Source organism: Dryobates pubescens, chromosome 33, assembly GCF_014839835.1.
Source record: "Dryobates pubescens isolate bDryPub1 chromosome 33, bDryPub1.pri, whole genome shotgun sequence".
NCBI lineage: Eukaryota > Metazoa > Chordata > Aves > Piciformes > Picidae > Dryobates > Dryobates pubescens.
This window is the reverse complement of record NC_071644.1, coordinates 5,663,649-5,686,013: the sequence shown is the minus strand read 5'-3', so window position 1 is coordinate 5,686,013 and position 22,365 is coordinate 5,663,649. Positions and strand designations below refer to the sequence as shown.

Here is a 22,365-nt window from a genome sequence, read left to right as displayed (position 1 = left end):
CATTTGGGATCTCACTGGGCCTGGCCGACATCACTGGCTTCAGCAACATTAAATCCCTACATCAAAACAAGATAAGGCTATGGAATTAACATTCATCTCACTTGCTGAAATTCTCCATGTACTCTGCAATGAGAAACACACACAGAGCACATCAGACCTGTGCTGCCTTCTGCAGCAGGGTTAAACAGGTCATTCCTCACCAGATTCAGAGCAATTTCTTCCTTTTCAAACTTCATTTTGCCTTTTACATGAAGTGGAAAAGGAAAAAAAAAAAAAAAGAGCTTCCCACTTCCCTCATTCTAGTAAACTCTTCCCCTTGTAATAACAATATTTAACAAAGCTTTTCTTACCTTTTTCCTCTATCTTCTCTCTCAAGTGAGACCAGAGATGTCTAGCAGCAACATCTTAACTTGGACTGCAAGCTCTTTAAAGTACTCCAGTCTCAGTGGCTGGAGGAGTACCTAGCACTTGTGTTACCCAGAAAGCTGATGCACCCTCCTGTCTCACACACTGAACTTAGTGCATGCTATCTCTTCCCTTTACACAATTCCCTCACCATATCTTATCTAACTTGAATAAAACACACAGCCTGAACCCAAAGGTTTAAGCAACAGCAAAAATGTTCTGTTAAACTTGCTCTGTGGTCACTTGTCAAATACCATAAACACTGATTCTCTGAAATAGCATCTTGGAGAAGGTATTTAAGGAGTTGTCATCTTGGAGCTCACACAAACAGTTCTGCTAGCACCCGAGTTAGCAGCTATATAACTTAGAATCACAAAGGCTGGAAAAGACCTCTAAGATCATCAGCTCCAGCCCAACATCACCGCTGCTACTAAACCACATCCCCAAGTGCCATGTGTACAATTTTTTCAACACCTTCAGGGATGGTGACTCCATTACCTCCCTGGGCAGCCTATTCCAGCGCCTGACCACTCTTTCAGTAAAGACTTTTTTCCTAATATCCATCCTGAACCTCCCCTGGTGCAACTTGAGGCCATTTTCTCTTGAGGTCTTTCTGCTCATTACTTGGGAGAAGAGACCAATTCCCACCTCACTTTAACCTCCTCTCAGGGAATTGTAGAGCACAAGAGATCCTCTCCTCAGCCTCCTCCAGACTAAACAACCTCACCTCAACTCATCTACACAAGTGCCATTACTTTTTGTGCAGACATGCCCCAGACTAAATTCCTTCCCAGCAGGGCGTTGTGTGAAGGAGTAAAGCGTGGTGGATAGTGCTGCTGCAACTCCTGGAACCAAGGTCACCCCTCTTCCTAGCTGGCTCTGCTCTGCAGCAGCCTGGATAAGCAGACACCACCAGGCTAGTCAGGGTTCTGCTGACTCAGTGCCTCAGGAGAGGCCTGGGCAGAGTCCATGCACTGCAGGTTTGAGGACTGTAAGCCACACAAGCACCATGAGTCATTAACCGAGCGGCGCCCAAGCGCTAGCCAGAGATCACAAACCCAGAGTCATGGCTGGCAGCAGCCTCTATTTGATCATGTCAATCCAAAAAAGAACCCCAAAACTTGTTGGTTTGTAGCCTAGAAAAGACAAGTTTATCTAGCCCAAGAAGTTCCTGACCCCTGAGTTTAGTCTGCTGGGACATAGAGGACACTTCCAGGGTGACTGAGAGCAACGGCTTTACCCTCAAAGCAGTTCTGTCCTTCCTTGCTTGTTGAGACCAAGCTCCTCCTCACATTATAGACAAAGTCTTCCATCTTAGCTCTTCCCTTGCAAAGAGGTACAACAGTAGACTCCTATCACCAGGGAAGAACATCTGCAGGAAGACTTGAGAGGAAGAGAATCAAATTCCATTTTCAGTACTATAACATTTCTTTAATTCCTCTTACCAAAGCCTTTTCTTGTCCTCTGGGTGAAAGATTCATATTTCAGGGAGAAGGTTGCTGCAGCCAGGCTGGGCATAGCTTGGATGCTTGGTCACTCGTCCTACAATAAAATGCAAACAGAAAAAAATACAGAAAAGTGAAGGCTGGAATTAGAGTCCCCCAGTTGTATAAGCCCCTTCAGCTGAGTCTCTCTTTGGAAACAAAACAATGGCTCATGTGTTAATCAACTTCACTCCATATGTATTAAGAGATGGTCTGTACCAGTTACTGCAAGATTACTGGGTTTCTACCTTCAAAAAATGAGGAAACAGCTATGAAGCCTATGAAAGGGACTAGCAAGTTTCATTGTATACACAACAGGAGACCCCAGTTCATACAAGGAACACTGGTGAGGAGAAGTCTTCTCCATCCAGTTGTAAAGGACAAGCAGAAATAACTGTGTTTTATGAAGAGGAGGATGGACATCTTCCCAGCAGGACAGCCCTGGGGTTTTGTTTCTCATTTAAGCACATTTCTTCAAAGGCCACAGTAAAAGTGAGCGAAAGGAGAAGACTTTTCAAACTCTGTACTGAAAAGCCTCTAGTTCTCCCATGCTTTGAGACAAGGTACAGGCACTGAGATGTCAATAGGTCATGACAGAGAAAAAGCTCTGTTCTCATTACTGGTATGAAATCTGCTATTGTGTCACTTCATAAGCCTGTCCATCCTCCATGATACAGAACACAGTGAAACAAGAGCAAAAGTATCAGACAATACAACTGGTCAGCTAGCACAGAGAATTCAGGTGTTACTATTCTCAGAGGAGCCTTTCCTTTCCTGCTCTGATCAGACTCCTTCTCTAAAGCTTATCCATGGTTTTATCTAGATATAGATACTTTTTGTCAGCCTTTAAGTGAGAAGAATATTCCCAAGGCATGGAAAGGTTCCCCTCCAGTGTGCTGCAAGTTATCTACATAACAGATAACATCATAGTTGGTTTGCTCACAGACCTGAAACCTCATGATAAGCAGATGAGTGATGCACAGGACACCCAGGTGCAGGAAAAGCCAAGCTTCACGAAGAGCAGCGGGGAGCAGAGCCAAACACAGCATAACAGCTTCCTTTCCCCGTGGGAGTATCAGCTGACAGCAGCATTTCAGCTGTATTATTTATCCTTTACGTCACAAAATTAATGCAGAGGCAACGTGCTGAGCCAGGTAACGGCACTGGAAGCAGCACAAATTGTCCCACTCCATCCTAGGTGAGGCAGGAGATGGGGAGAGATGTCAGATCCTTGCAAAGAGAAAGGCACTAACCCCTCAGTTTCCTTGTTCCCTGATGTAAATGCTACACAGGACAAGGAACCACAGAGTGGCTAAGCCCACGTGAATTCTGTTACCTGGGTGTAGAATTATAGAGTGGTTTGGGCTGGAAGAAACCAGGCAAGTCACCAGAACCACCCACCCCTCAGCAGACCCAAGCTGCTAAGCAGCATCCTGAGCTTCCCCTGTACAGCTGCAGTACATTCAGACAGTGTGAGCACACAGATGAGTCTTTGGGCGCTGCTACTTTTTGGGCTCCCTCAGAAATCACACTCACCAGTACCCCCCACCTCCGGTGTGCATTTGTGTATGGGAGGCTTGAAGGAAGTGGGCTACAGAAAAAGAAAGAAAACAAAAGCAAAAGGAGTCCCCACCCCCACCCCCTTTACCCCAGCGGGACAGACTAGCAGGGGCAATTACTACAACATTCTCCTACAGGACTTTCAAGCCTTCTGAAAGCTTACCCAGCCGTGCATTTTTACACAGACCACCACCACTTTCCCCAGCCCCACACAGACACGAACAGGCTCTGCAGAAAGAAAGCTGACAGAGTAAAACACAGGGAGACAGAGACAGGATATCTGCAGGGACCAGTACAAACACAGACTGCACCCACCTGGGGTCTGAAAAGCTCCAGTTTAGTGGATGGCTTCTGGGGTCTCTCAAGGAGGTCTTGTCAGCAAGGCAGCTGTAAATTGCAGAGGCAGATCCCCTCTGATCCCTGTGATCACAAAGACAAAGGCAGGCTCAGGCCTGAACAAGCCCAGACAAGCCCCAAGAAAGCCTCTTCCTGAGCCTGCCCCTTCGGAGAGCAGCCAGCCCCCAGCATGCCAGAGCGAGGTACCACGGATGGTCTCTGGTGGCCCTCAGGCTGGTGCAGACCGCAGAGAGGTCACCACTCACCAGTTTGTGACAGCACAGACCTCACTGCTTCAGTGCATCATCAGTGATGGCAGCGATTGCAGCGCACTGACACCTCAGCACACTTGTGCCAGGGCTGAATTTCATCTCTCGCTGCAAGAAGCCCACGGCAGGAGGAATGCAAAGGGTCCTCCAGGATTCCTCCTGGTAAAGGAATGTAAACCACAACTTTGCAATCGCACCAGAAGCTCCAATCATTGCAAAAAGCAAACTGGCAACAGAGAGAGACACTGCAGCAGTGACATCAGAAACCCATCAGAGCAGGTTTGAAATGCATTCACCATCCCACCCATCCATCAGGAGCTGGACACTTCCCTCCTGCCAGCACATGCAGCTTCAGTCCACCCCTCCCAAAATCTGCTCCCCCCCCTCCCCAACACTAATTTTGTCACAGAAGCCAGGGTTGTGGGGGGAGGCTGAGACACCTCATTCATTCTCCAGAGAAGCACTTAGTGTGCACACAGCTAATTAATAACGAGCCCTTCAGAGACAGAACTGCAGCAGCCTCCTCCCCACTCACACAATGCAGAGGTTTCTCCTCTCCTTTGGATCACTCAGTGCCCACATTTACTTTTCCACACAAAGCTGCAGGGCCAGATTCCTGCTTCAGTGCAGCACAAGCTCAGAGCTGCTGCCTCAGTGGGCACTGGTACCTGCTTCAGAAAGTACAGGATCGGGCCCGTGACACCCATAAAGGAGAAGAGAAGGAAAAAGCCCCAAACAACTGCACAAAAGGAAGCCAAATGTACAACTTCCACGGGGTTGGGTCTGGCTTTTTTGCTGTTATTGTTTGGTTGATTTCAGGGTTTTGTTTGGGGGATTCTTGCCTGGTTTGGTTTTGTCTGGGACTTTGTTTCCATGTTGGGAGGGGGATTGTTTGTCTAAGGTTTGTTTGGGGGCTCTTTAGTGTTTGGATTCTCTTCTTTTGCTTGGTTTTGTTTGCCTTTATTGATCTGTTTGGGGGGTGTTGTGTGTGTGGTTTGGGCTGTTTTGTTGGTGATTGTTTTTATTTGGTTTGTTTGGCTGGGTTTTATTTGGGGGGGGGAGTGTTTTATTATTTGCTTGTTCAGGGGGTTTTGTTTGTTTTCCCTGTTGCTGTTGTGGTGTAGTTTTCAAGTTGCACCGGGAGAGGTTGAATTATTAGCAACAATTCCTTCACTGAAGGGATGAGATGCTCTTCAGATCAGGGCTGCAGCACAAGGAGACTCCTCAGGTGTGTCCCTGGGCTGTGCCAGCCTCCACACTCACACGCATGGATTACTTGGGGTTGACCTTCTGGTATCACCACAGGCTAGGTCATGCCTGGAAACTCCATTTAAAGCAGGGTTTGAAGCCAAATGCTTGAGATTTACCAAGCACTGGTGGCTATTAGTCTGATAGACCCCAAGCAGGTGTAATGGCTGGAAACAGACTCCTCCTATTCACTGGGCAGGACCACCACAGGAACAAGTGGACTTTTGTCAGTTCCCAGACAGTTGAGACACTTGAACAGAAAAACTGAGCTGCCTGACCTTGTTAAGTGGACACATTTGGAAGCCAGCAACCCAAGGCTTCCAGCAGGCATGCTGGCACCAGGACTGAAGGGGTTTTTTGAAGGGCTGGCATCCTGCCATGCAAGGGGCAACTGCTGCCTTAAACCTGCATGAGCTGTCACCACTTCAAAACCTATCCTAAGTTCATTAAGGATGGGTCTCACTGATGAAAGCTCTCCAGAGCAAATGGGAACAGCAGCTAGCAGCTGAGCTATTCTTGCTGTAATGCCAACTCAGCATTTAGGGCTCTACTGACTCTTGGGGAGCACTGGAACTGGTCTCACTGAGGGAGCCCTTATTGCTAAACCAAGCTGCCTTCAGACACAACCTGATTACAGGGAAGGAAGCTCTTCTCAGAGTGAAATGCTGGATACTGCTGCTTGTTCCCTACAGCAGCAGTGGGAGGCAGAAGAGCCAGTGGCTGAAAGCCAACACCACAGGTTCAGCTTAAGCTAAGCAGAGAAACTGCATCTAGGTTTGAAACTCAGTATGTAGGCAAATGGAGGAGTATTTTATCTTCAAATCCAGCTGAATCACCTTTCTGGTATTCTGGTTCAGCCCAGCAATCTAGTATGCTGAATCATAGGTCCCTTCCCACCCTAACCATTCTTTAAAGCTCATCTAGTCCCAACCCCCTGCAGGAGCATTCCCAACTAGATCAGGTTGCTCAGAGCCCTGTCAAGCCTGAACTTGAATATTTCCAGGGATGGGGCTTCCATCCCCTCCCCTGGGCAACCTGCTCCAGTGCTCCACCACCCCTGTGGTAAAGAACTTGTTCCTAAAGTCCAAGCTCAGTCTGCCCTTCTCTAGTTTAAAACCATTGCCCCAGTAAATATTCACTGCTTAGTCATCAGTATCAGCAGATTCCTTCTATCCTCGAGCTCTAGGGAACCATGATCTGAATGTGAATTTACTTCAACCTGTATTTTACCTTCACAGCTTTATCCTTAATCACAGTACCATGCATTAGTTAAAAACTTGCATTCTCTGCAGATAGCAGCAGTAGGTTTTAACACCAAATGAGAAAGAGAAGTACACATGCACAGAAAAATGACCTACCAATCCTCACTGAGCAGCAGCTTGTTAACCTCCACCCTGCAGGCAAGACATCATCACACCAAGTTACCACATCACCTACCAAGGCTAGAGGATATTCTCAAATAACCTGGAGGTGAACAGCAAACTCAGTGCCTCCTTTAAGTTCTCAGCCATTCCAACCCTTTCCCCTCAAAGGTCCCACTCTGGAGGCAGATTCATGAACACATATGCAAACTGTCTGTCACAAGTCCCTACCATGGGTCTTCTCTCCCTTCAAAACACAAATAACATATAAATGGTAAGAGTCTTGGTAAACAGGAAACTAATTCAGGCTTTCCCCAAAGTACATGTCTCCAAGTCTCCTTTACAACAGCAGATAAGCAGAGGGCTTTATAGCTATCCACCTGTAATGAGCAGAGCATCTCATTAGCTTAATTGCAACAAGGTGACCTGCTAATGAACAGAAAGAGGTGTACACCACTAGTTACTGTGCTCATGGTTGTATCTATTACATAACCCTAATAGTTTGTGCATAGTCACCAGGCCCTTTCACCTTCTATCATGAGCATTTCTCAGAGGCTATGCAGAACATGGCTGAAACATAGCCCCCAGGTCTTCATACAAACCTGACAAACCTCAATAACCTGTTTTGCACCTTTCATTGTGGAAACACCTTGATTAGCATCTAAATGGGGAAACTTTAGCAGCAAGTGAATGTGGAAGGCATCCAACTGCAGTATCATCAGTTTGCACAAGTTCCCTTCACTTAGCTAGGGGAATGCCATGCTTCAGCAGAGCTGGATTAGCTGTCCATGTGGACAAGCTCACAGACTGTGTTCACATCAGATAACACAAGTGTCAGCTCACACTGAGGAACCTTAGCCTCAGCCAGATACCTCTCACATGCTGCAGTCTAAGAGTGTGAAGGCAGATTTCACCTACCAACTCAACTTGATAACACGGGCAGGGTCTATGCACACCAGCACTCCACTCCTGAAGGTAGCTCTCTGCTGGAGTTTTCACTTGCAGCAACCAGATGGATAAGGGCTGGAGAGAGACTAAGATACATTAACCAGATCACAGAATTATTGAGGCTGGAAAGGACCTCTGAGCTCATCAAGTCCAGCCTATGACCTAACACCACAACAGCAGCTAAACCAGATGGAATTGAACATAAGCACAAGGCAAGATCTCAGGCTGCTAGAGGAGCACAAGTTGTCATCAACTTGCTGGCTTCAAAGCTTAGATACAGGTCCAGCTCTCCTCAGCTCCTCTGCAGATCCTTCTCCTTAGACTGCCTGCTGGTAAGACCGCTGCAGACATACCTGCCTGGACAGGCACACTGTGTAGAGGTTAATTACAGCTCAAGAGACAGAAACAAAGACTCTTCAGGCATAACCATGGAGCAGAGTGACTAGCACCAGTGAGAACACTGCTGCTCAGCATATGCTTAGGTAGCTAGAGCACTGGTGCCCTCATCCATCCTGCAAAGCTCAGTTACCACTTCCACAGCCACATGAGGGACCCAGGTCCTTCTAATCCTGAAGACAGTTTATGTAGCATTTGGATAATTCTTTAGCTGTCTCATTCTGCAAGTACACCTGCCAGTGCTGGGCTCTCCCTTTCTTCACACACAGGGAAAAAGTGACTGGAAAGACTGGCAAAGATCTGACAAGAGCAAAGAAGCCCTGAGACATGAGCCTGCAGAGTTCACTGAGCCTTCCCCAATCCCTCAATGGCTGGCAGGTTGTCAGGGATCCTGTATGGCCCAGGCTGGTGGCAGCAGTTCTGTTTCATCCAAGAGGGCAGAAAGACCATCTCACAGATAGGGGTCTAACATACAAGCTACCCCTGCATACCACATGCTAATCAGTTTCCCTTCATCAGTGCATAGCAGCTCAGGTCCAATTCTGCTTCCTGTGCTGCTTCTGTCTAAATAGCCAAACCCCCAGTTAGACATCACCAGCAGCATCATTTCCCAGAAGCTTCTGGTCTCCAAGAACACAGGCAAATTGTTTCCTGAACCATTTTGTGGGTAGAACAGCTTAGGAACCCTTCCCCTTTCTGCAGAAACAGCAGAGAGAAGCAGAGTGACCAGCTCAAGGAACAGGACTAATTCAAGCACAGAGCAAGGGGGAAACATTCCAGGCAGCTGAGTGTTTCCAGTGATGACTGAAACCTCTGACTGCTCAAATTGAAGTGCCTTGTTCACTCTGATAGTCTGCTTGGCCTTGCTCAGACAGTACCAGTTGCAAGAACAGGGTATTTCTTTCTTAGTTAAGATTCTCTCTCCCTCTTGATCAGATAGAAATCAATGGTGACACAGAGCAGATCTCCAGGCTGCACAGGAGATGGCACCAGGCAGTAGTGGTGATGTTCAGGTACACCTCAACGCATTGACCTGGCTTGCAACTGCTGTCAGAAAAGACTGCCCAGGGAAGTGGTGGAGTCACCATCCCTGCAGGTATTCAAAAAATGTGGCACTTCAGGACATGGTTTAGTGGCATGGTGGTGGTGGGTTGATGGTTGGACTCGATCTTAGAGGTCTTTTCCAACCTTAGGGACTCTATAACTTGTGCCACTGGAAGACTGGGAAATGGCAGGCTGCAGAAGCCCAAAGTTGAGGCATTTTTGACACACACTAATTGTCTGCAATGCAAAAAGCTGTGCCTGTAGTGTCAGGGAGCAGAAAGCTACAGGACACAGCAATCGCATTACTCCTCTAAGAAGCAGACATCTCTTCACACAGGCCTTAATCTCCTCCTGGACTGCATCACTCCTGCCCAGTGTCACACCCACTCACAGGAGCAGAGCCTGGGTGGCACAGGGATTCTGTGTATTAGCTGGTGGAACAAAGAAAGAGCAGCAAGCAGGAGACAGCTTCAGATCAAAAAGGCAAGAAGTCAAAAAGATAGACTTCTGTACTAAGGTCATAGAAGCAAAGAGTCACAAGAAACTGAAGTCATTCAGTCCCTCCCCCTGGGCTGAGTTAGGGCTAGCTACAGTTCACCAAGTTCATCCACCCACCTTTCCACTTCTTTCCTAGCACTTCCATCAGTAGTTAACTTACCTCTCTCAGAACAGCAGGGTCTCCATCAGTCTTTTTCATGGCTTTGCCCCTGAAGAGAAGGAAGATGCTGCCCAATTCACTAATTCAACCTCTCCAAAGGCACAGACCAAGCCTCAGCATTTGCTCTGGCATAAATCCAGTAGGGACTGAACTAAGAATAGTACCCAAGGTGAAGGACAGAGCCTGCTAGTAGGATTAGCTGCTACAATTACAGGTAGCAATTCCCTGCTACTCAAAGGCTTTATCATTAAGCAGCAAGAGAAATGCCTCTTTTTTTTCTTTCAGTGAAGTGTTGTGGGGGGATTTGTTTGGGGTTTGTTTTATGACACCAAGACTGAGGGAACACATTGCAGCTGAAGGTTGCAACTTGGTGTGCTGCTGCCTCCCTCTGCTGGGAGTCTGGCAGGCAGCAGACCCAGCTGAGGGGGCACCACGTCCTGGGGACAAGGCATCCTGTCCTCCTCTAAGGTGCTAGTGGGGAAGACACCCCCACTAAAGGCCTTTCCAGATGCCCAAGGTCACAAGAGTAAGGAGGGGTTCAGGTGAGAGATGCTCATCATGTTTTCTCTCCTAGTTCATAGGTGGGGGCAGAGGGGCACTTTGCTCAATCGTTTTGAGAGCTGTGCTTTTTTGCTGTCCTTTCCCCCCTCCCCCCCAATGCCCAGCAGACTACAGGTATTTTTATGGAACCAGTGGAGTTTTCCACACAAAAAGGGGTCAAGTGCAGCTGCCTCACATGCAGAGCAGAAAACGAACAGCTCTGTTAGCCCAGCCATGCTTCCTCTACTGCAACCCCTCGATTCCTCTTAAAATGCCATGGAAAGAAATACTTGTCCTAATCCATCCTTCTCCTGCTTGTTCCTGCCTGGTGAAAAGCAGCTTTGAACCCACTGAGATGGCACTGTGCTGAGCAGGCATACAAAATCACAGAAAGCCAGATTGGAAGGGACCCCCAGGAACATCTGGCCCAACCTCGTAGACAAGAACACAACTGCAGCACCTCAAAACACACATGGAGAAGTCTCCACATCCCTCCTGGCTGCTACCGTGGTCCTTCAAGACAGAGGAAGAGAACATAGCAAAAAAAATAAAGGTCAATTTAAATCAAACACAGCTGAGACACACAAATGACTGTTCCATGTTCACACCTCAAGTGACTGGTTTTAGATCCTGTGCCACTCGAGTTTATATGACTAAACACACCAACACTTCCAGTAGTGTGTCTCAGAGTGAAGAGTTTTTATTACCAGAAACACTTATCACATGTAAATCTGAGTCAGTTTCTTAAAATAGAGGGTCTGAAAATAAGCATCAGCTAAATATTAACATCATGAATGCTACCTAGCAACAGAAATAAATTCATTGCATGATGTATTCGACTTGTGTGTCAGAGAGGAATGGTCATCATAGAAACAACTGATACTGCAAGTTGTTTCGGTTTGTTCCACATCTGAAGTCTCCTGCAAACTTTGCTTCTCCTATGCTATCAGTTCAACAGCACCACAGGAAACTACATAAGGTCATCATCCCCTCTCCTCCACCTCAGTGTGATGACTGTAGTGTAAGCAGTTAGTTACAAAGCTCCTTCAAATCCATGGCAGCCCTGCTCCTGGCCTGTAGGTCAGTCAGTCATCTTCCACTCTTGAGTTGCCCCTTGGGGTGTAATTCTCTGAAGAGGAACAGAACAGATCATCTGACCAGGCAGCCTGCAGGTTGCAGTCCTACTCTGCAGCAACACTGGGGGGGCCAAAAAAGGCTGTAACCAACTGAAGAGATTTAACCCCTAGTAGATAAGATGAAGGAACTGCCTCTCCATCCTACTGCTTGCCTCAGGGTACAGCCCAGACACCTTGCTGCATGCTGCAGCCATCATCCAAGGGGCACCTGCACTGCATCAGCAGCTCTCCAGTTCTTTATTCCACACTTCCTTCCCATTACCTGCTCTGCATCAGCAGTTACTCAGCTCTTGGTTCTACACTTCCCTCACCACTGCTGCTACACAATGCGCTACATCTGCTGTCTTCATCCCCAGCACACAACAGCAGTCTGGCTGAGGCCACTGCAGAGCAGGTGCTGCAGTGGTGGTTTGTCACCCAACTTCAATTGCCCTGTTGGAGCCTTGCCGCTTCCTCATCCTGGCTGTTACAATAAGCCCCTGGGGACACATGCACATGAAGCACCATCCCTTGATGCAGTTGAAGGACATCCAGGAAAAGGATGCTGCATTGTACTCAGACCTAAGGCACCGCACTTGGCCAACTCCATTGCTAAATGACAGGGGGGTGGAAGCAGGTCCAAGGGTTGGCTGGCAGAGCGCTTGCAGCAGCATCTTTCAGTCCTGTGCGGTCGGCTGTTGTCCCCCTCCCCCCCCACTCCTCTTTCCCTGCAATGTCCTTCTTTGCTGAAGACTTCTCAGACAGGGCTTTTGCTGCAGTGCATCAAAGAGCGGGTGACTTGCCAGCAAACCACAAAAGCGTTCCCTCCTCTCCGCTTCTCCCCCATCCACCCGAGGCACACGAGCCGGTACTTGGCAGTGGGACACAGAGCGGCTGCCCAGCCTGTCCTAGGGCTGAGTCTTCAAGGAGGAGCAGGACTTACTTGCACCACCCCTCCTTTGAACTCCTCCAGGTGTACACAAGGATGCTGCTCAGTTCTACCCTCTGTGCACCATAAGCACATTTCCAACAGCTTCTCTGCAGAGCACTTCTGTTCCTACCCTGAGGCATGCTGATGTTCCTAGCTCTGTAGGCAAGGCAGCCTCAGAGCTCGGAACAGTTCCTGGGATTCAGCCCAAAGTCTGTCTCCTCAGGACTGCAACCCAGTGTTCTGACTCACATGCTCTTCCACAGACCAGGGTTATTCTGAGGCAGGCTTCAGTGACCAGATTTCTCCTGTCCTTCAGTTCAAGGATTTTTGCTTCAGGCCTCTCTCTGCCCAGAGCAGTTCAGATGTTGCTCTCAGAAGCACCACAGACACCCTCAAGCACTTCTCAGAAACTGTGCAAGAGAGACAGGTTAAGGTGCCACTGACAGAGCTGCTGCATTACAATCATGGAATCATTTTGGTTGGAAGAGATATAGAAGTTTGAGCCCAACCATTATCTAGCTACCAAGTCTGGTGCTAAACCACGTCCCTCAACACCATATCTCTGCATCAGTTAGTACAACAAGGACTTCTGTCAAGAAAAGCATGTTCTTTACTATAGATAGAGCTACATTCAGCTATCCCCTGGGAGAAGGCGTGAGTGAGGAAGTGCTTCAGAACCTGGGAGCTCCACAGGAGCCAAGACACAGCACCTTAGGGATGACCTCAAACAGCAGCTTTCTCCCCCACTACCCCCAGTCTGATAGTGACCTTCAAAGCTGAAAACAGCTTTCCACATAATTTCCCTTTGCTGAATCAATTCCTACATAATCAGCCAACTCTCCACAGTTTTGAGTGTCATGGACTCATGACTGATGATGAACTGCAACCCACTAGCATTTTAGCCCTAAGAATTTCCCCACCAACTCAAGGTCAACAGCTAGTTCAAGGCCATTTCCAAGCTTTTCTTCAATACAACAGATTCTTGTCTGTGAGCTTTCGAGGGCAGGGACCTCCTTCTGTTTTTCACAGGGCTCAACACAACTGCTGCTGCTAAACCAAGTGAAGGGCATCCTCAATAAGCACACCCTCACTCAATTCTGCTCCTTAAGACAAGGGCAGAGTACTTTCTATTCACCACAAGCAAGCTTTTAAAATGAGGTAAGCTTTGCCTTCTGTTGATAAACACAGAGTCATTTGCTGCAGAATATTGATGTGAATTAAGACCCATTTAGATTTGCCAAATTTTAGTTCTTACTCACTCAGCAGTAGGGATTCTCCCTTCTCAAAAGGTCAGCTGTCTGAAAAGCAGGGGACAGGCACACGAAGGGTAACTGAACGGCAACCTTGCTGCAGCTCAGCACTCCCAGCATAATTAGACATTCTAAAGGCTGAGCTGGAAAAAATTACATCTTAAGGACATTTATGCCCAGGCAGAGGTAGGAGAAGGAAGCATTAAGATTCCTGGCACATGGGAATTCTCGTGTTCACGTGTCAGACAGGGATGGGCAGAAAGCAATGCACAGCAGCTGGTGAGGCTTTTAAAATACATTGGTGCATCACATCACACAAGTGAGCCAACAATTTCCCCCACCCCTTGCACTCCTGATCACTCAGGATTCTGCAGTGAAAGAGCCAAGTAGAAGAATCTGCAGAGGTTTTGCAAGCAGCAGCCTCTCTCTTTCTCCCTTGCCCCAGTCCAAATGTTTCAGGTCTGCGGGACAAGGGACACAACTGCTAAATGCTTTACATGAGTCAGGAAGGGAAGCACATCTTCCCTTTCCTCACAGACTGGGCATTACCACCAGTGACCCTCCAACTGAGGTCCAGTAGTCATTTTTAAATTGCCCTTTGTACAAGGGATTTGTCCTCAAACCACTTCTGTATTTCATTATACATAAAACCAGATGTCCTGGAAGCAAGAAACATAACTACAACATGTGAGTCTGCTGCAGTGCTAGGAAATACCCATGGAGCATGTCATTCATTAAGGGGAGGGCAGCAGAAGCATATCCTAGGTTGGAAGTCAGCTACATCCCTGCAGCCTGCATGCAGCCTGCTGTTGCACTACACTACATTAACCTTAGCAGCCGCAAAGACAGGAGATAAAACTGCAGACATATCCACACATCTAAAGGGTATCTGCCTTTTGCAGTGGGGCACCAGGCACAGAATCCATGACCTTCTCCAAAAATACATGCTGTCATCTGACCCTGTCTCTCTTAACCATTCCTACACCAGCCATGGGAAGCAGCTGAGTCAGTAACAACAAGCAAAACATCATTTAAATCCCACTCACACACATGTGGCAAAAGCAGTCATCAGAGGCTCTTGCTGTAGTGCTGGCTATAACCAAAGAACTTGGTATGACAAATCTCTGTGCAAGCTCATGACCCTCAAGAGCTGGCACTAGGGATGAGCCTCCTGTTTTAGAAAGCCAGTACTCTGTCAAGACACCTTACTCATAAGAAGCAAGGACTCTAGCAGAAGCAAATACCCCAGGCAGCCCAAAATGCTAAATCAACATGGCAGCCAGGAAAAGATTGCTGCTTTCCAGATCAGAGACTGGCTTTAAAGGAAGAAAGCAGCTGAAATACGGTCTTTTACCAGACACAGCAAAGTCAACACTTCAGAGGCAATAAATCTACACACTCAAGCTTTTCAGTACACTGGTTTATATTATATTCACACTGTCTGGAGATCTATCATGTTGGATAGCTGTAGGCATAGCACAGAAGTTTAAGGTGGTACTGGAGGACCAGTTAAGACTTAATGTGTGCTGAGGATGTCTTCCCTGAGGAGTGCAAAGCAAGAACTGCTCAGGCAGTATGGGGTGTAAGAGGAGAAACATGAAAGCTCACCCTCCCTCCCCAGCCCTTGCACTGTGTTGTCTTTTGCAACTTGTCCTCCCACTGTTCAGCACAGAAGGATTCTTTGCCCCTAATTTCCTCACAGTGGCATGTAATCAGTTATACTCCACCTGAATGGGAGATGACCAGCACAATGACACTTCAGTAACAGGCACTACTGCTGGAAAGGCACAGCCCTTGGATCTGGCTCAGTTTTGTCAGTTATAATCATTCTTATTTTCTCTATCTGGTAGACAGTCATCCTGCCAAGATTTCAAGGAGACATGAAGCGATCTCTTACAAGAGGCTCTCATGCCCACTTCTATAAAGCTGAACTCCAGAGAGCATAGCTGCCTCCCTGCAGTTCCCACACTTTCACCACCTTTGCTGAAGTCTGTTCTTCTGTTCAATTTCAGAACAGTATTTCGTTCTTGAAGGCAGAGACCAACATGCCTCACTGCTGGTTACCCTTCCACAATGTTGGAACACTCTGTCACACCCTTGGTGCTTTCTGTCAAACCTGATGTTTGCTTAGATATTTATATTTGTTCATATCCTACCAATATGAGTGGTTCTTCATTTATGCCACAAACTGCTGCATAAGCACTTCACAAGTGCACTTACTCTCTTGGCTCATTAGTATGATGACATAAGGCAACCAGGAGTAACAGTATTGGTGGGCTGCATGAAGTCTGCATCACAACCATCTGAGTTTCAGTGACTTGAACTCGTGCTTTCCATCATGCAGAATTCAAGGGTTTGTGCTTACATCCTCTCATACCTTCAAGACTTAGGGCCAGATGGAAGGTCTGAAAGTTTCACTGAATTTAAAAGAATGACTTTGCAATTGAGGGTGCCTGGGGGCTTGCCTCTACCAGCAGCTTGGGTTGTGTGACCTTGAGAGATCAAGCTTTGGCCTGATGAGAACACTTACCTTTCCTACAGATCTGACTGACTTTTCTTAGTCCTTGTGCAAGCACATGATAAAAAAAACCCACTGCAATTACAGATCTAATCAATGTAAACACACACACCACTACTCTCAAATAAAGTTGCAGACACAAGTAATTGCCTCAGCTTCAGCAGGGACAAGAGCACCCTGCCTGATGTCAGGAGACATCACTGAAAAGATTAGTCAAATATTTAGTCATTTCAGATGCTGCTAATGTCATCCAGCATCAACTCCACAGCAGCAGCAAGGATCTGTTGTGGTATGTGCTGTAATAACTCGCCCCCCAGACACAGAATATGAAATCCTTATCTAGAGGGATTTCAGCACAGTTGACTTCACTGTTCTGCTATTTCAACAGAACCAATAATTGCTCAAACTGCATTTTTCCTCCTGCCTCATCCATTCATACACTTACCATGAGTCTGGAACTGGGAAGCAGCTACCTTTTAGTTAACAGAAGTATTTTTATCCTAGGGAAATGAAAGTTGCTAGCAGACATTTATGTCCAAGTGATTTTTATTTTTTCTTACTTTATAGTTAAAAATGCTGTCCTCATGCCATTAAAATCATCTGCAGACTGCACATTCCTCCAGAAAATGCAAGTTAAACTTCTGCAGAAAAAAAGAAAAAGAGCTGTGCTAATATCTATCCAAAGCAAATTGTACTTTTGAAGGCTGTAAAAAGGTATTAATGCTTGGAGATCATGAGAGCACTCTTCACAGGTTCACAAGCCACACTTTCGCAGCTCAGTTCAGCAGACACAAGCACACAAGGATATGGTCTGTTGGGAGAAGGGTGCTGAAGCCGAGGGCTGAGTCTGGAGATTTCAGGAACCCGATGGCTTTTCATGGTTTGCTTAAAAATTCCGAGGTAAGGCAAGTCAGTTTGTGCTGCAAAACGCCCGACTGCAGCTGGCAGCTCCGGAGGGCTCAGGACTACCGCGCAAAGGGGAATCCCTGGCTAAAGCTGCTGCTTTGCAGATCACTTGAAGGAGAAAAGCTCTGGCTCTGCTGCACTCTTAAAGCTGCAGCGTCCAATTTCTCCTTCGTCCTCCTGCATCCTGTCACACAAACCCCCAGTTTCTTTGCGGGGGTGACGGGGAGTGAGAATGGGGAGACAAGCTGAGAAGTGCCAGGGCAGGGACAAGAGGGGAGATGCAGGAAGTTTCCTTTCCCGAAGCGCTGCAGCACCAGCAGTCAGCGCGTCCTGCTGCACTCCTGCAAAGGCTCTGCAGCTCAGCACAGCTCGGACTGCAGCACAACTGCACCAGCCTGAAGGCATCCAAACCCCACCACCTGCTTGGGAAATCAGCAGCAGGCATCACGCAAAAACCAAAGCTCCTGACAAGTCATTTTAGTGGCTTTCATTCTGGTTTTGGGGTGGGGAGGTTATTTTGTAGTTTTTAAAAAGCAGATTAAAATAAAAAGACTTCACTGACTCAGCTTCCCTCACGTTGGTCCCAAGGAGCATTAAAAAGGCAGAAAAGAAACTGAATGAAGTTGAATTAGCAAGCACATCCCAGAAGTTGGGACTTTAGAATCTTTTCCCCAATTATTAAAGATCATTAATTATCAATCCAACCCTGCAGGAGGAAGCACTCTTTAAAACACCTCTCTTAAAAGAGCATGCAAAGGAAAGAGTATCCATTAAACCAGGTTAGGAATCCCCCCTCTCCCTCCCTCCCTCAGAAGTTCTCTCTTCTTACCCCAAATCCACTCTGCAGAGCTCTGCTCCCTGAGAGATGAAGCGTTGTCTAGAGCAGCAAAAGTTGCAGGCTGCTTCTTCTGCGAGGGAGGCAGGACCTGGCATAAGTAGTGTCAGACGAGTCCTTGCACTGAAGTGATGCCGGGAGAGCCCAGAGCTGTTCAGACAAGCAAGGGAGGGAAAAAAAAAAGAGGAGGGGGGAGGGGGAGTTAAAAAGTCTTAAATCCCTGACACTGCAAGAACCCTGATCCTATAGGATTGTGTCTCAAAAGCAAGCACTCACTGTAATACAGCCCTACTCCCGACAAGGTGGAGACTGAACCATTCCACTGCCTGCTGGGTTTTCTCACTTGGTGATGTTGCTCCTGCAACTGAAAAAGCAAATCAGACATCTGCAGAAGGCTCTCAAGCATACTCTGCTCCCACCTGAGCTAGTGCAAATGTGGGGTGGAACTTCCTCAGGAGGCAGCAGTGGCTTCTCAGGCAGACAGAAGCTGCAAAGATGCAGGGAGTGTGCTCTTTAATTTTGATCAGAAAGGACAGCGGGTGGCAAAAAGAATGGGGAAGAATCTTGTACTCCGTGCTAACACCAGTTTTAAACACATCAAGAATTCAGACAGAAGCTACAAATATAAATATTACATTTGGGGAAAAAGGAAAACAAAAACAAATCCAAAAGCTCACACCTTCCACAAGCATTTAACAGGCCCATTTTTCTCCTGCTCCACAGAAGAGTGTAAGCCCGGATCCAAAGAGCTATCACTAACTTCAGCAAAGCTGCTGGTTTAAGCCAGCTCAGGCCTAGAACAGCTTTTTGCCCTGTGTACATTTAATGCTTGCCTCTTACTGGTTTGACAGAAGGCACAGTTTACCCCTCCACTATTCCATTGATTAAGCCATTGGAAAGGCTAAAGCTTTTGTCTGGGTAGACCCCTGGATTTCATGGTAGATTCAGCCTGTTTCATGGCAGAGAGAGTCAATGAGCAGAGACAACAGGCACCAGTCCATCTTCCTTCTGTTTTAGTGGAAGTGAGAGTCAGCACTATGGCACAAAAGAAGTGTCCAGAGAAGAGACCTCACTTTACATCCTGGAGTTACCAGTTACCAATGATTTCTGGATCTAGTCTCCAGTGCAAAGTGACATCAAAGAAGGGGAAACCAGTTTAAGTTCAAGGTTATTGAAGGACGTTGCTGGGGGACAACTGAACCAGGCAGCATTTAAAATGTGGGCAAGAGCTCTACAGCAGCCTGGCCCTGGAACCAACAGTTGCAGCATGATAGTTTTGAAACATGTTAATTTTTCATCCACATACTTCAATGCACCACAGCAAAATGCCAAGTGTACATCAGGGTCAGTCTAAAATTATTAGTTCCTTTTGGTACCACCCTTGAAAGCTTTTAGATCAAATTTTCAGATATGCTGATTATCTGCATCCAAAAGAGTCCTGGCACTGACTGGAAAGCTTTTTTTTCCCCCCTGCCTTTTCACCTTCATTGTTTTTCCATTTGGAGATTAGGTTTTTCTTTTTACAGGACCACATACACCTACTTGCTTGTCAGCTGCATAACCCAGACACACAGGATATCTCTTGTTTGCTAGGTGAGATGCAGTAAATGCAGATCAAGATCTGCATCCAGCATGCCAGTCATTACCACCCACTCTGCAGAGCTCTAGCCTCACATTCAAGGTACTGGGTCAGTTTTCACTACTTCATACCTGTTGCATAAGGTAACACACTCAATTCTTCTGGTTTTACAATGCCATAGAAGAGCACAGGGTGACAAGGCTGGGTATTTAGCTTTGTATCTCTAGTTACTTGTGCTTTACTACCAGCTGCTGCAGCTCCTGCATGGCAGCTTGCCTTAACAGGCTGGATACTGTCAGTGTAAGAAAGCCACCACCTCTGCATGCCTCCAGTGACACTGCAAAGGAAGCTAAAGCCAGCAGGAAGAGATTCTCCTGACTGTCAAATCATTTCACTGAAATGTCATACTTCTTTGCCTTTGCCAAGGCTTTAAAATCATTGATTTGCAGAAGTGTTTCACAATATTTCAAGGCCACTCACTCTGCAAACCGGAAACACAGTTACAGTTAATCTTGCGCAGGTAGGACGAGAGAAAGCAGCACTTCAGTGGAACAAAGCTCCAGTGCACAGCCTATGTGCAGCGTGCCAAGGAATGCACTGCACATCATGTACCATCCCAAACTCTGCACCACAGTCCATTAATAGCAACATGGCTATGCATTCTGCTGCATTTCACTTTGCTATAGGAGAACAACTAAGTTACTGATGCAGGATTTTGGTTTCAAACTTTACCAATCGCTCTAATCTTAATGTGACATTGAGTTACAGGTAGAGAGGTATCTTTTTAAACTGCTTTCCCATTCAGCTGTCAGATGCTCACAGAAAACCTTTGACTTTCTTCAGCTCTACTCACACAGTTCAGCTCTTCTGGAGTACAGCAGTCCTCGGCTCATCAGCTTTCTGGCATGAAGTGCAACACAGCTCTGCAGCAGCATTATGCCATCAGATCCTGTCTAGACCACTATTTGTGTATCAGAACATAAAGGTGGGTGGTAGATAGTGGGTTTACTTTTATTACAGCTTCCAAAACTTCTTGAATAGAAGAAATAAACCTCCTGCAGTGGCTAATCCTGTATCATTCAGTAAGAATTCAATATGAAGGAGGACCCTGGCATTCAGTGTTGCACACCATCCACATAATAAAAACCCAGGACTGCAGATGTAAAAGGCAAAGCATGAGATAAGATATTCCCAGACTAGGAAGCCTCCATGTATTTGAAGGTTTATAAATAACACACTTGTGAGAATAAACTATTAATGTTTAATTGTTTTTTTCATCTAGGGCAATATATCATTATGAATTAATCAGTAAACTGTTTACCAGCACAACAATAGCCATTATTAATTTCAGAAATTCAGTGTGTCAGTCTTCATCAATCAACACTATAAGTAGCAATTAAACACCAGTCAAGTAATTTTGGGGATCTTCAGGTAGCTCACTGATTACAGTACTCCCTACAAGTCTGTCTCCTGCCCACCTTTCAAGCCAAGAAAAGTAATTTCTTTTGTACCCAGCCCCAAAGAGCTTGGAGAAAGGCAGCATTGTTCATTGGACAAAGCCCTTCCACAGCAGAGCAGAAACCTTCAAAGGCTCCCATTTCCAATTCCTGAGCACTCCAGAAGCTGTCAGAGCCAGCCAGCAACACAAGTTACCTGTCCTGTGCTTCCTTCTGAAGTAAATTAACTGATTAAACTGCTGCAGCTCTGAATCACTTTGGATCACGTTGAGAACAGTTCGTGTTGGAGAATGAGCAAGGGGAGATGATTGCTTTTAATACCAAGGGCAGTCAGGAGAAACTCTTCATCTGTGGACTACCTTTGCTTACCTTGAGTAGACAGATTTTAGACCAGCTTCACTCCTGTCTACAACAATATGAATCAGTGGTTTCTCCATAATTTTTTTTTTCCTCAGATGGGATAGGTACAACTTATTCTGTTAATTAATGTACTCAGAGGTCCTCAGGAGCCACAAGTAATGTCTTTGGCCACTAGAAGCTAAGCAACACAGCCTTGCTTCCTTTTCCCTCTTGCCCAAGGGGAGGGCAGCATTGCCCAATGAACAGGCACGTCTAGCCTGTGATTTCCAGCTCCACCATCATTCCGCCTAAAACTGAAGTGAGCTTGTCCCCGTGCACGAGTTCCTGGAGAAGAGACCAGCACTTTAATCTGCTGATCAAGCTGAGGAGAGCATCACTTTGTTAGAACAAAAGGCAGGAAGTAGACTCAGCTTATTTGGTCGATCAACTCTGTTTTGATTCTGGGAGAGCACTAGGTGAGAATTAGCTCTCCTCCTCACTCCCCAGCTCCTTTCCCCTTGTCACTGCTTTTGTGGAGAATTTGTGTTGCAGCAGTATCCTGGTTGCTGTGGGACAGCAGACTGCATTATTACTGCAGCAGTACTGCTGAAGGACTCCTCTAGTCTTGCTGACAGAACTTCACAGAGGAGCCTTAAGCCACAGTTTAGTCCCATGACTGGTTGGGGATGGCAGCAAAGAGGTAATTGAATTAACTGGCAATGCTATTCACTCAAGCTTTGCAGCAGCTCAGCTGCACTAAGACACTTTCTGCCTCACTTCAGTTTGCACACCCATGGTTGACCTTAAGGAGAAACTTCTTTACTTTGAGAGCAATGGAGCACTGGACCAGGCTGCCCAGAGAGGCTGAGAAGCATCCTTCTCTTGAGACATTCCAAACCCACCTGGGCACGATCCTGTGCAATCTGCTCTGGGTGAACCTGTGTTAGCAAGGTGGTTAGACTAGCTAAAATCCAGAGGTTCCTTCCAACCCCTATCATTCTGTGACATGATTCTTGCCACTTCAAAGCTACACTTTAAGAAGAGAAGTCGGCAAACAATAGAAACAGAAGCTCTTAAGAGGCAGCATTACTCTAATACTTTCTCACCTTGGAGTGCCTCAGCTTTACTTTGATGCTAAGCTCTTTAAGAGCCAAGCTGTCCATAGAGAACACCAGAGCAGTCAGGT

General features: G+C 46.7%; 1 long non-coding RNA gene across 2 annotated transcripts; it reads right to left on the bottom strand.

Annotated features, from left to right (window-relative positions):
• Window positions 1-1,849: 1,849 nt before the first annotated feature.
• Window positions 1,850-17,911, bottom strand: LOC128898841 (uncharacterized). 2 transcript variants are annotated; one of them, XR_008462991.1, is made up of 3 exons: window positions 17,799-17,911; window positions 3,765-3,869; window positions 1,850-1,947 (listed from the first exon to the last, which is right to left on the bottom strand). It is a non-coding gene; the product is annotated as an uncharacterized LOC128898841 (long non-coding RNA). The 2 variants fall into 2 exon arrangements; XR_008462992.1 differs by lacking the exon at window positions 17,799-17,911 and adding an exon at window positions 9,710-9,820.
• Between the last annotated feature and the right edge of the window lie 4,454 nt (window positions 17,912-22,365).